Source organism: Bidens hawaiensis, unplaced genomic scaffold (genome assembly GCF_021521415.1).
Source record: "Bidens hawaiensis isolate Kalapana, Puna unplaced genomic scaffold, B.hawaiensis_p1.1 tig00028094_1, whole genome shotgun sequence".
NCBI lineage: Eukaryota > Viridiplantae > Streptophyta > Magnoliopsida > Asterales > Asteraceae > Bidens > Bidens hawaiensis.
The window spans coordinates 167,928-180,258 of record NW_027505111.1 but is presented as its reverse complement, the minus strand read 5'-3'; positions in this window follow the sequence as shown (position 1 = coordinate 180,258).

Here is a 12,331-nt window from a genome sequence, read left to right as displayed (position 1 = left end):
GCCCCCTTTCTGCCCACAACAGCCCCATAATCATCACAGACCACGTTATCCCTATGGCCATTACAGACCACGTTGTCTTCCAAATTAGTTATGTTTAACATTACATAACGTGTTTGTATAAACATGCCGTCACGTGTAATTTCATTATGTTTTGCAATTCGTATTATCTCCACTCAATATATCAATCAACGATAATAATCATCTTTCATCAGCACGTAGTCAGTCATTTTGTTTGTAGGGACTTTTCATATATAAATGTTCAGATATTTTATATCCTGATCCGTGTTTAGATAAATAACGTGTATAAACATGCTTTCCACCCCAAAAGTTCGTAAAATAGTTTAAAAAGTGGGGTCATGAAACTCACGGTTTTGTAGGCACTCAGTGATCAGCACGGGGTTCGTTTCCCTTGCTATCACTTAGTCCCTATAGTCCATATTATAATAATATTAATATTTTAATATTATTATAATCTCAGTATTAAACTGGGTTGTATAACTAATCTGGGTATAGCTGGTACGCCCAGAAAGTGGTAATAGGCTTAGGCTGTGATGTTGTTTCATGTCTAATATTTAAAACTGAACTTGGCTCAGATTCCCGTTTTCCTAGCTGGGCCAAGTTGTTCGTTTACGCGTTCAGAAAACAGTTATGGGAAATTAAGCTAGGGTAAATGTATTGGTTAATAAAATGATTAAGTTATAAAGAAGGATCACATACTGGGGTACCGGATTAGCCTCGGGGTCCGTTTCCGTTTATTCAGTTTGATTTAAGAAGAAACGCGCACAATCTATCCGGATTGTCCAGGTTTTTCATAGAAAATTTCGTTTTTACTTAATTAGTCCAAAAATATGATTTTTGATCACTCTTGGTGTTTTGATATTCCCGCAGGTTCGTTAGTCGCGAACTTGCCGGTTTTTATAAAAACTGAATTTGTTTAATCTTTAAATTAGCATAATGAATTAACCGTTAATCATTAAATTATGAAAATTTAGCCACTTATCAATTAAAATATTTAGATTTTTATAAAAATACTTCTGGAATTATTTACTGATTTAATAATTTATAAAAATTAATTTTATCATCTATATTTCGCCTGAAAATCATCTGTTTATCCCAAACAATTTCCAAAAATTCCACAAAATTTCCTGAAAACTCAAATCATGTCCCAAGACAACCTGTATCAATTCCAGAATGTAAAAATCCTGTTCAATATTCTTTTCGGCCCAAATTCGGCTATAAAAATTCGCATGAACGCATATGTACAAAACACCCTTAGACTTCTCCAAATGATCTCAAAATTCATATGTGATCACAATACATTAAATATGGGTTCCCAGAAAATTTCATAATTTTTGAAGCATTTTAGCTATTTTTCCTAAATAAACGTCCCAATTCGGTAATAAATTCGCCAAATATTCTCGGATGGTCAAAAAAATACCAAATTTGAACAGGAACTCAATGACAAGGTCCCTGATGTCCCTGAAAAATTTCAAGGTCTAATAATATGCACATCACAACCTTAACCTAAACAACCAGTAAGCGAGTGTTTCGGTATTACCTTAGCGGGTTTGGCTCGTTTCCGACTTTTTAATCAAGTTTTTAGGTTCTTGTGCTTCTAAGCAAGATAGGTACAAGTCCTATATCACAAACCAAGCATTTATTCATCAACATAACAGCCCTTAACTTAGGGTTTCGGCTAGTGCACAAAAACGAACTTTTGAACCGTAAAAACGCCGTTTCAACCCTTTCATCCGTGTTTATGGCCAAAAAACCTATCAAAACAGGTTCCTTACCGTGTTTATGATCAAAACATGTTAATGGACTATTTTTAGGATTTTTACACGGTTAGGAATGATTTTTAGTAACCAAGACATGTTTTTATGGTATTAAACGACTTTAAACAAGTACAAAAGCTACTTATTTAAGCTCCTTACCTTAGGGTTTGAAGGTTTTCTAGATGGAGCAGAACTTGTGTCCAGAATTCTCATGAAAAAGATATCACAAAATATCTTAGAACTTGTTTAAATATGAAAAGGGTTTAAGGGGGGAAAGTCTTCTTTGGCGGGCTGGGCTCGTTGGGTCCCCTTTTAGGCCCATTTGGCCCACTTTTCTCGATTTACATGCTCCGAACGTGAAATGCCGAGTCCAAATTTATTTCGGGTTCGGTTTCTGGCGACAAAAATATATTGGGTGCGACAAACGGAGCGAAAACGAGTGTTTTTCGGCTAGTTTTGTGTAAAATTATAAAAACATACTATACGTTTGTAAAAATCGAAAATATTTTCACGGATTGCTTAAAACATTTCAAATAAGTGTTTGGTAAGTCTTTTTCGGCTTAACGGATGATACAATGCTTGGTTTGTAACTATCTTTCGCGTTAAAATCTATAGCGGGTAGTTAAACGAGCATGTTTTCGTTTAACTTGTTTGCTATCGAACTAAGGCCATATTACTAATATTTTAGCTTGCATAGATCGTATATCACTTATAGATAGCACCCTGGGATATCCGGACCATAACCAGACCCGTTTGGTTATTCGTTTGTTCGTTACGCAATAAGCGGTTAAACGCTTTTTCGAGTTCGTAAGTACTAAGGTGTACTCGGTTTTGCCACGGATGTCACACAACATCAATGACGTCTCAATCCCAACATGCAGGATGTGGTGAAGAAAGAAGTAGTTAAACTCCTTGATGCCGGATTAATCTACCCAATCTCAGATTCATCTTGGGTTAGTCCCGTTCAAGTAGTACCTAAGAAGGGAGGAATGACAGTTGTAATGAACGAGAAGGATGAGCTAATACCAATGAGGACCATCACAGGCTAGCGAGTTTGCATTGACTACCGGAAGCTTAATGACGCCACAAGAAAAGATCATTTTGCACTTCCTTTTATCGATCAAATGCTTGAGTGATTATCTGGAAAAATGTTCTACTGTTTTCTTGATGGATTCTCCGGATACCTTCAAATTCCCATCGCTCCTGAAGATCAGGAGAAAACTACTTTCACAGGTCCATACGGAACCTTCGCCTACCGAAGAATGCCATTTTGATTATGTAATGCTCCAGCCACCTTCCAACGTTGCATGGTGGCCATATTTCATGAAATGATCGAGCACTCTATGGAAGTTTTCATGGATGACTTCTCAGTCTTTGGAGACTCCTTCGATCATTGTCTGAAAAACCTAGACAAAATGTTGGCTAGGTGTGAAGAAGTGAACTTAGTACTCAATTGGGAAAAATGCCATTTTATGGTCAAAGAAGGCATCGTTCTAGGTCACAAGATATCCCAATCAGGACTAGAAGTAGATAGGGTAAAAATTGAAACCATATCCAAACTTCCACCACCAACTTCATTCAGAGCTATTAGAAGTTTTCTAGGTCACGCAGGATTCTACCGCCGCTTCATAAAAGACTTTTCCAAAATTTCTAGACCTATGACCAAACTTCTGGAGAAAGACACACCATTCGTCTTCTCTGAAGAATGTGTTGAATCATTCAACGTATTGAAAGAAAAACTTGTCAACGCACCAATCATGACTACACCCGATTGGACCCTTCCATTCGAAATCATGTGCGATGCAAGTGACTTTGCAGTTGGAGCCGTACTCGGACAACGCAAGGAAAAACACTTTCACCCGATCTACTATGACAGTAAAACTCTTAATGATGCACAAGAAAATTACACCACAACAGAAAAAGAGTTACTAGCAGTAGTCTTCGCCTTTGAAAAATTTAGATCATACCTCGTTCTTTCCAAAACCATAGTCTACACCGACCATGACGCAATACGTTACCTCTTCAATAAGCAAGATGCCAAACCCAGACTTATCCGATGGATCCTACTACTCCAAGAGTTCGACATAGAAGTCAAGGACAAGAGAGGAGCAGAGAATGTAGCCACAGACCATCTCTCACGTTTAGAATGCCCAGCTTCAGAAGAACTTCACAAAGAAATTATCAATGATAATTTTCCACACGAAATTCTCATGCATATCCAAGCAGTCATGTAGGAGAAGGATGAAAGTCCGTGGTTTGCCGATTTCGCAAATTATCTAGCTTGTAGAATCCTAAGAAAAGGCTTACTCATCAACAACGGAAGAAATTCTTTTCCGACCTTAAGTTCTACTTCTGGGAAGACCCTTACTTGTTTAGGATAACTGATGATCAGGTTGTTCGTAGGTGTGTAGCACGAAAGGAAGCCTTAGATATTCTCAAACACTGTCATGAAGGACCTACTGGTGGACACCACAGTACCGCCACCACAGTCAGAAAAGTGTTTGATGTAGGTTTTTCTGGCCCACCATATATAAAGACACGCATGCTTTGATCCAAGCATGCGATGCTTGTCAAAGAGCTGGAAACATCTCAGCCAAGAATGAGATGGCTCAAAAAGGCAGTTCTGTGAAGTCTTTGATGTATAGGGAATAGATTTCATGGGCCCATTTACTAACTCATTCGGAAATAAATACATCCTTGTAGCAGTCGACTACGTATCTAAATGGGTGGAAGCACAAGCTCTTCCCACTAACGACGCTCGAGTAGTTGTACGATTTCTGAAAAAGTTATTCTCACGATTCAGTACTCCAAAAGCCCTAATCAGCGACAGAGTTACTCACTTCTGTAGTGCTTTAATGGACAAAGTCTTAGCATGACATGAAGTTCACCACCGACTGGCAATGCCATATCACCCTCAGACCAGTGGGCAAGTAAAGGTGTCGAATCGAGGAATAAAAATGATTTTAGAAAGGACCATATGAATGAATCGTAAAAATTTGACAGAAAAGTTAGATGACGCTTTGTGGGCCCTTAGAACGGCTTACAAAACCCCCATAGGAACAACACCATTCAAACTTGTTTATGGGAAGGCGTGTCATCTACCCTTAGAACTAAAATACAAAGCGTATTGGGCTCTGAGAGCAGTGAATTTTGATCTAATGTCCGCCGGTAAAAACCGAGAAGATCAAATTCACGAGCTCGAAGAACTAAGAGCACTAGCATACGAAAATTCCTGGTCTTACAAAGAATAGATTAAACGTTTACACGACGCCCATTTAAAAGGAAACAAGAAATTTCAAGTTGTCGACCGTGTACTGTTATATAACACACATTTACGTCTTTTCCCAGGAAATTTGAAATCTTGTTGGACAGGTCCACACATAGTTGAATCAATTTTTGATTATGGGACAGTTGAGATTTCAAATTCTGACGGCCACATGTTCAAAGTTAATGGACATCGATTAAAACCATACATCGGTCTCGGAGGTACTAATCCTCCACCAGAACCGATGAACATATTGGAAGTAGGGTCTGGTCAAGACCCTAATTAAACTAGGCATTGTAAATAGAAATAAAAATAAAAAAATAAATATATAATAATTGTGATTTGGATGTTTGTTGGTTGTTTGCAGTTTTTGTACTCAGGTACACTACAGGAAAACGGACGAAAAACAGGGGACGCTCTATCGAAATTTCGTTGGCCCGTAGGGAAGTTCCTTTCCATTTTACCCTCCATACTTCATATGAAACTTATTATTAATATTTTTATAAATCTTGTCACATTGAGGACAATGTTAGATTCAAGTGTGGGGATGGGAATTACTTGACCAATTGCTTGCTCAACTAATTATAAGATTCTCTAATAACAAAATTTTTGTAGCAAATAAAGACTATTGTTATAACAAAACCAAATGAAAATCCAAGAGAATTTTTTGCAAATAACCAACTAGAAATCTACTATAACCAAAAAAGTGAAAAAGTAAAAAAGAAGTTTTGTAATAATGAGAACAAATTTATGCAAAGTATGGCGTTTATACCCAATCCCTCCGTTACTGTGAGATAATCCTCATGCCATATAAATATTTTTTCGGAAGCATTGAGTGAGTCATATGTTTCGTGTGATTTAGAACTTGTCGCAATTATTCATTTCAAGACCACATGAAACGTTGTATAAGGAAGAAGGTAATATTGTTACAATCCCCTCAAACCATTCTCCAAATTACAAATCCCAAAAATCTTAAACCAAAACCTTACCACTTTATCCCTCTCACCGGTAAAATACAACACTGGTCTTTTACCGGCAGACCCAAAAGAACTGGAAATGATTCTTTCGATGTCAATTTTCGTTGCTGCATACATTTAGCAAACCTAGGTTGCCTCTAGATTTTAGGGAGATAATTTTTCTCTTTAGCAATGAGGTTAGGAAAAAGTGGCGCCAAGACGAACAAAGGCCACCATTTTGTGGAGTTTCCAACAGCGCAATGAAAAGAAGAGCAAAAAGATATGAATGATGCTTAGGCTGCGGAAACTGGTCCCACGAAGGAAGATGTAGAAAAAGTTAAACTCAGTCTCACATGAATAAACCGAACTAATGAGGGTGGGGGCTATTAGGCTCAAAGCCGAATGATCCATTAGAGTTGGGAATTATGTTCAGAGCAGGATTGAGGAAGAACTGATCCACATCCTCGACAAAACTGGTCTTGACGATCTGACCTTTAAAGAGTCACTAGGTTTGTTTAAAAAAAAGTTTAGCAATCGGGAGAAAGGAGCTAACCGTTGAAGACATCTTAAGACTCCCGAAAATCAGCAGAAGTTGTATTTACCATCATCATTAACCTAAGCCCTTGAACCACCACAAAATACAAGATCCCTACTCACATAAAACCAACCCAATTACCTTATGATCTATGCAACCCTTCAAAAAGGTGGAGATTTGAACTTGTTACAAGCCTATTTATCATAGGTTACATTTTGGCAAAGAGTGTTCACATACATACATCACAGGTATGATCAGATATAAAAATCGAGTGTGAGTGAACATTGTGAGAACGTGACGTTTTGCATAAACGGAAGCTCATAAAAACAAATCACCTTTTTATATATCACTACATATATTCCTATGATTTAAGGTTGGATATTTTGTTCCCATTTTCTTGGAACTCTTTTGGAGATGTTTAAGCTATGGTACTAACTTGCTATTTTTAGAGAATATTTATAAGTAGCTTGCTTGAGGACAAGCAAGGTTCAAGTGTGGAGATGTTTGATGTATATAAAAATATACATCTTTTTAGCATTAAATAATCTCTAAAAACTGCAACTTCTATCATATAATATAGTTAAAATAACTAGTTATCATGTTAAAATGTATTTTCAGGTGAATCCAAGCCCCAAACAAAGAAACGAATGAAAAACCGAAGAAAAACCAAAGAAAACCCAAAAAAACACCAAACCATGAGGCTGTGCTTCAGAAAGCATGGGGCTCTGCTTCTGAAAGCACGGGGCTGTGCTTCTGGAAGCACGGGGCCGTGCTTATGGAAGAACGGAGCCGTGCTTACCTATCATAAAAGAAAAAAATCTACAAGAAAAGACAAAATAGTGGACAACTATACACGGGGCCGTGCTTCAATGGACACGGGGCCGTGTAACCTTTCAGAAACGACAAAAAGAATTAGCACATGCCACTAAAAAGCACGGGGCCGTGCCTTAGGAAGCACGGGGCCGTGGTCACCTTTCAGAAACGACAAAAAGAATTAGCACATGTCACTAAAAAGCACGGGGTCGTGCCTCAGGAAGCACGGGGCCGTGGTGAGTCATAATGTACGATCTGACAACATGCAACTGGGACACGTAGACACGAGGCCGTGCTTAATAAATCACGGGGCCATGCTTCTACCTCCAGATAGCTTATAAATAGAGACTCTTGTGTCATTTGAGAAGTGTGCCTTGAAGAGAGTTCTATCCGGTTTTCACATATAAAAACACCCACTAACACTCACATTGAAGATCTAGTGAAGAGTTTGAAGGCTTGGAGGTCATCATCATCAACCATTATCATCATCCATCCACCATTATCATTAAGAAGGAAGATACATCCACATTTGGTTAGATTGTTCTAGTTTAATCATGTGCTTGTTATTATCATCCATCCTAATGTTTATAATAATGCTCATTATGAGCTAAATTCTATTTACCATCTAAAATCTATGAAGAAGCTTTGTTTTACTTGATGATTATATAAAACATGTGGTTTAGTTTGGTAAAGTACATGGTTATCTTGCAATTATCTTTTGATGAGAAATGTTTCACCATCTTAAATCAACAATTCAAAGTTGGTGATTGTCGATTCTATTGACAATCATTCATGATCGATTCATGTTCTTGAAAGATAGAAATACTTTGATAACTTAACGAAACATGGATCCTTATATTGTAATTTAGAAATGATGAGATATAAGTTGTGATCTATTTATCTAAGCTTTGGTAATCCGAAAATAGCATCGTTAACACGATTACTTAGGATATCATGCTAGTTAAAGAAATCATATGTTAACGGAATGTGTAATTATAACCTACTTAAATCAACCAAGGGGAGGTTGTGTGAGTTAACTACAACCACTCGAAGTTGTTAGGATTGATATTTGAGAAATCGAAGTTAGTTCTAATCATTCTACTTTACCAACTGCTTGTCTATTTAAATTGACATTCTCGGGATAACATGCTATTAAGCATAGGATGGACTTGAAAATAACCATGCTATTATTCATTATTTCATAGAATGTGTTTACTCAAAAATGAGGATCATAGTCTATCATATATTATTAGGACAAGTCTATCACATGTTTAACTATTAATCATCAAGGAACAATGGTGTGGATTCTAGATATTAGATGGTAACCTTCATATAATTGAACTACTTGTTTAGAATCTCTCGTCTTGGTCACCTATATATTATATATATGTATTTATATTTTATAAAAAGTTCAAAAATTAACCCCAAAATGATTAAAACCTCTGATTAAAGTAAAACAAGGATTTATCATTAGAAACATTTGTGTCCATGGATCGATACTTGGTTCTTACCAATACTATTCTGCATATACGATAGGTACACTTGCCTATTTTGTGTGTGTTTAGTCTTTGTAGAAATCACTTTTATAAATTTAAAACACGATCTTGTGCAAAAACTAAGTATGCAATCCCTTTATATTTTACCATCACCAGCGGACACGCATCAGTGCACATGACTGGATTTAACGAGAAAAACTAACCCTCGTTAGTGAAAAGGACGAACCGTGCAAGGTTTTTTGAACATAAAGGATGTTTTCTATCATTAAGTTTGCCAAAGGACGACTATTGAAAAACCATGAAAACATAAAGGACCTGTTTTGCCATTTTGTCTATATAAAATAAATTTCTCAACCATGTTATTATTGAACAAGTACCAAACTTTATTCAATATTAAATAATATAGCATTCAAGAATCGAACAAACAAATCACTTAATGTCGACGACCGGATTAGGGTTATTCAACACTATCTTATCATTAAATCGGCGCCAAATTTGGTACTTGTACTAATTTGGTACCCGTCACATACCGGTACAAGTACCGATACCTAGACTAATTCAGATTGTTTGTTACTCGTACTTGCACCGATTTAAAGATCATAGAAGATTTAAAAATAAAAAAGCAAAGTGGCACAAAAGCGAGTGCCGTACTAACTTACATGTACTCGTACCATACCAAAAATTTGGTACGGGTATTGGTACATGTTTTTATTCATTTTCAGTATGGGTAGAGATACGTGTATGAATACGGATATGAAGACTGTTCCAAACTCATCCCTATGCCACAATAACCGCCTAGTGACTAAAGATACACACTGCGGATACCCACTAGTAAAATCACATAAAAAAATTACAATATTTCTCCCTAGAAAATTTATTAATTTTTAAATGCTTATATAAAAAAAATGGTTTAAAACCACTTTTGTTGTAGAAAAAAGATTTAATAGCGTAGTTGTTTATCCTTAGAGCATTCTCAACCCATTCCTCATCCCTATCTCTATAATTACACTAAAAAACACTACGATCCAATGACTATGATTTATTCCTAGTCTTCCTAGGAAACTACTACTTTTTAGGATAACCCTCCACTATATATATATATATATATATATAAACTAGTTATATACATAAACGAAAGGTTTAAAACTAAGGGTGTGTTTGGGATTCCTTATTTTCCTTCCCTTATGACTTATAAAGGAAGAATAAGTCCTTATTATGTTTATAGAGTGTCTGGGAACCAATAAGTCCTTTTAATATTCTCCTTATCCATAAGGTTAAAAAATGAGTTTTGAATAAGTTGAGATATGGTAACTTATCTCCTTATTGCTCCCTATTTTTTCTCAAACCACCAGATTGCTTTATTTGTAAATGAAAGCTTCTCATGCACTTGATGCAAATTCATGGGTATGGATCTCACCAAACCTAGAAAACCTTGGTTATAACATCTCATTAAATTAAAATTAATCTCAACAAATATTTGATATGAAAATTCCTAAAAAATAGGTATATACTAAAAATTAATATCCTATAATTAAGAATCAATTTTATTATAATAAATTAAGCGGGTCATTGGTCTCACCAAACCGAGATAGTTTTAAAAACGGGTTATACTGTCTCACTTATTTGTGAAACCTTTTCATCATCAAATCTTAATTAAATTATTAACTTCATTACAATAAATAAAATTAAAATCTAAAAATATATATAAATATTAGAAACAAATAATGTAAAACAACCCCGTAATACAAAGGATAAAATCTAGTGCGTGCTTGTGTATATATATGTGTGTGTATATATATATATAAAATAAGAAGGCACGTGCCCTCTCACAAACTTACTGTTCCTTGGTCTTCCAAATTAGATAGTTGTACAGTGTGCTTGAATGATTGTTTTATGCTCCACATTTTTACTTTCTTCCACGTATCCATGTCTTTGTATAAGCGTACCACACTTCTTCCCTCCCACCACTATAAGCCTACTAGAGCATCATCACCACTATCATCATCATCCGCCTTCGTCTTCAACGATTTAAGTTATGTTGGGTTTTACATGGGCGTTTTCCACATTCGAAACCTAATTATTATCATATCTGCCTTCGTCCTCGGTAATACCCACCACTTTTGATAGGCTTTGTAAATCTTTAGACATCGTCGTCCCTCTTGGAGATCCTTAAAAAGAATTGTATTATCGTTAGTTGCTATAAATTCTTAGCTTCCTGTTGTAAATGTATTAACAAATCATCCTTATTCATTGTGTTTTGTCTATCAACCGCAAGCCATCATCCCTCATATATGCTTCTGCTTTTGAACAGTACATAAAAAACTGATCTGATACGGATTTGAAGAAATACAAAATCCCCCTTTAGTCTAATTGCTTAGTCTAAGGGTGGTGATTAGGTATTTCCCACAAAGGGTTAAATATTCTTTGGCGCAAATGAGCAGTTCACATACAAAACAAAACACTATGAACTCGTTAGGAGAAGGAGATACGGGAGGGATCCTCTCGTAACCACCATCCGGCGTGAGAATTATTATCGATGTATGGACAATACTTTTCGAGAGAGTAATGATAAGTAAAAGTCTGGATCCTTTACCATTTGGAGGTACTTCGGTATTTATAGTCGTTGAGGAGGAGAGAGAGGGTATGGCCATCTGTCCTGTTAGGCAATCTACCAATCAGGGTCCTTGGACGTGTGTTAAGGATAGTTGGTGGACATCATGCCCTTCTGATGTTGACATGTCGTACTATTGACTGTGTGCTGTCAATTCTTCATTGCTTGGCCGTTCTTTACGATGAATATACCTCCTTTTTGCACCATGCTGTTGGAGTTATTTGGCGCTCCCGTTCCCGAGGTGTCAGGGAATGTTTGGTGCTTGGAGATAGGGCCGGATCTAGGGCTGTGCAGCCGCACATGGCCCGTGAATCTGGAGCCCAAAATGGTTTAAACATGTACAGTAGAGTGATCAGATGAATGAGAGAGTGATTAGAACTAATGTCGACCAAGATTGACGGAGAATACTTTGAAATAGTCGAGTTCGTACAAGCTGCGAACAACCTGCCTAAAAGATTGCAGGTCAATTGAAATGAAGAATGTAGAAGAAGGTGTAATTAATTGACAAAGTTTCAAATTGGTCCTTCTAATTTGCTTCATAATTTATTTGTTTCCAAACTATATATTAAAATTTCCAAAGCACCCCCTTGATAAAGTCTTATTGAATCTTGATACAAACTATAATATTATTAACAATTTCCATTACTACCATCTGATATACTATACCGAACTACGCCCACGAAATTAACCGGTTATTACATAAACTTTGATCAATTGAAATTGTATCAAACTTTGATTTCATGTAGGTCGATAATGAGGTATTGGTATGAATTATGCCTTGAAAGTTGAAATTGACTGATTAGGTTCATCCATTTATAAATCTATAATAGTGTTGGTTCGTTAATTTTATTACACTTAACATTCAATCACTGATTGTGTG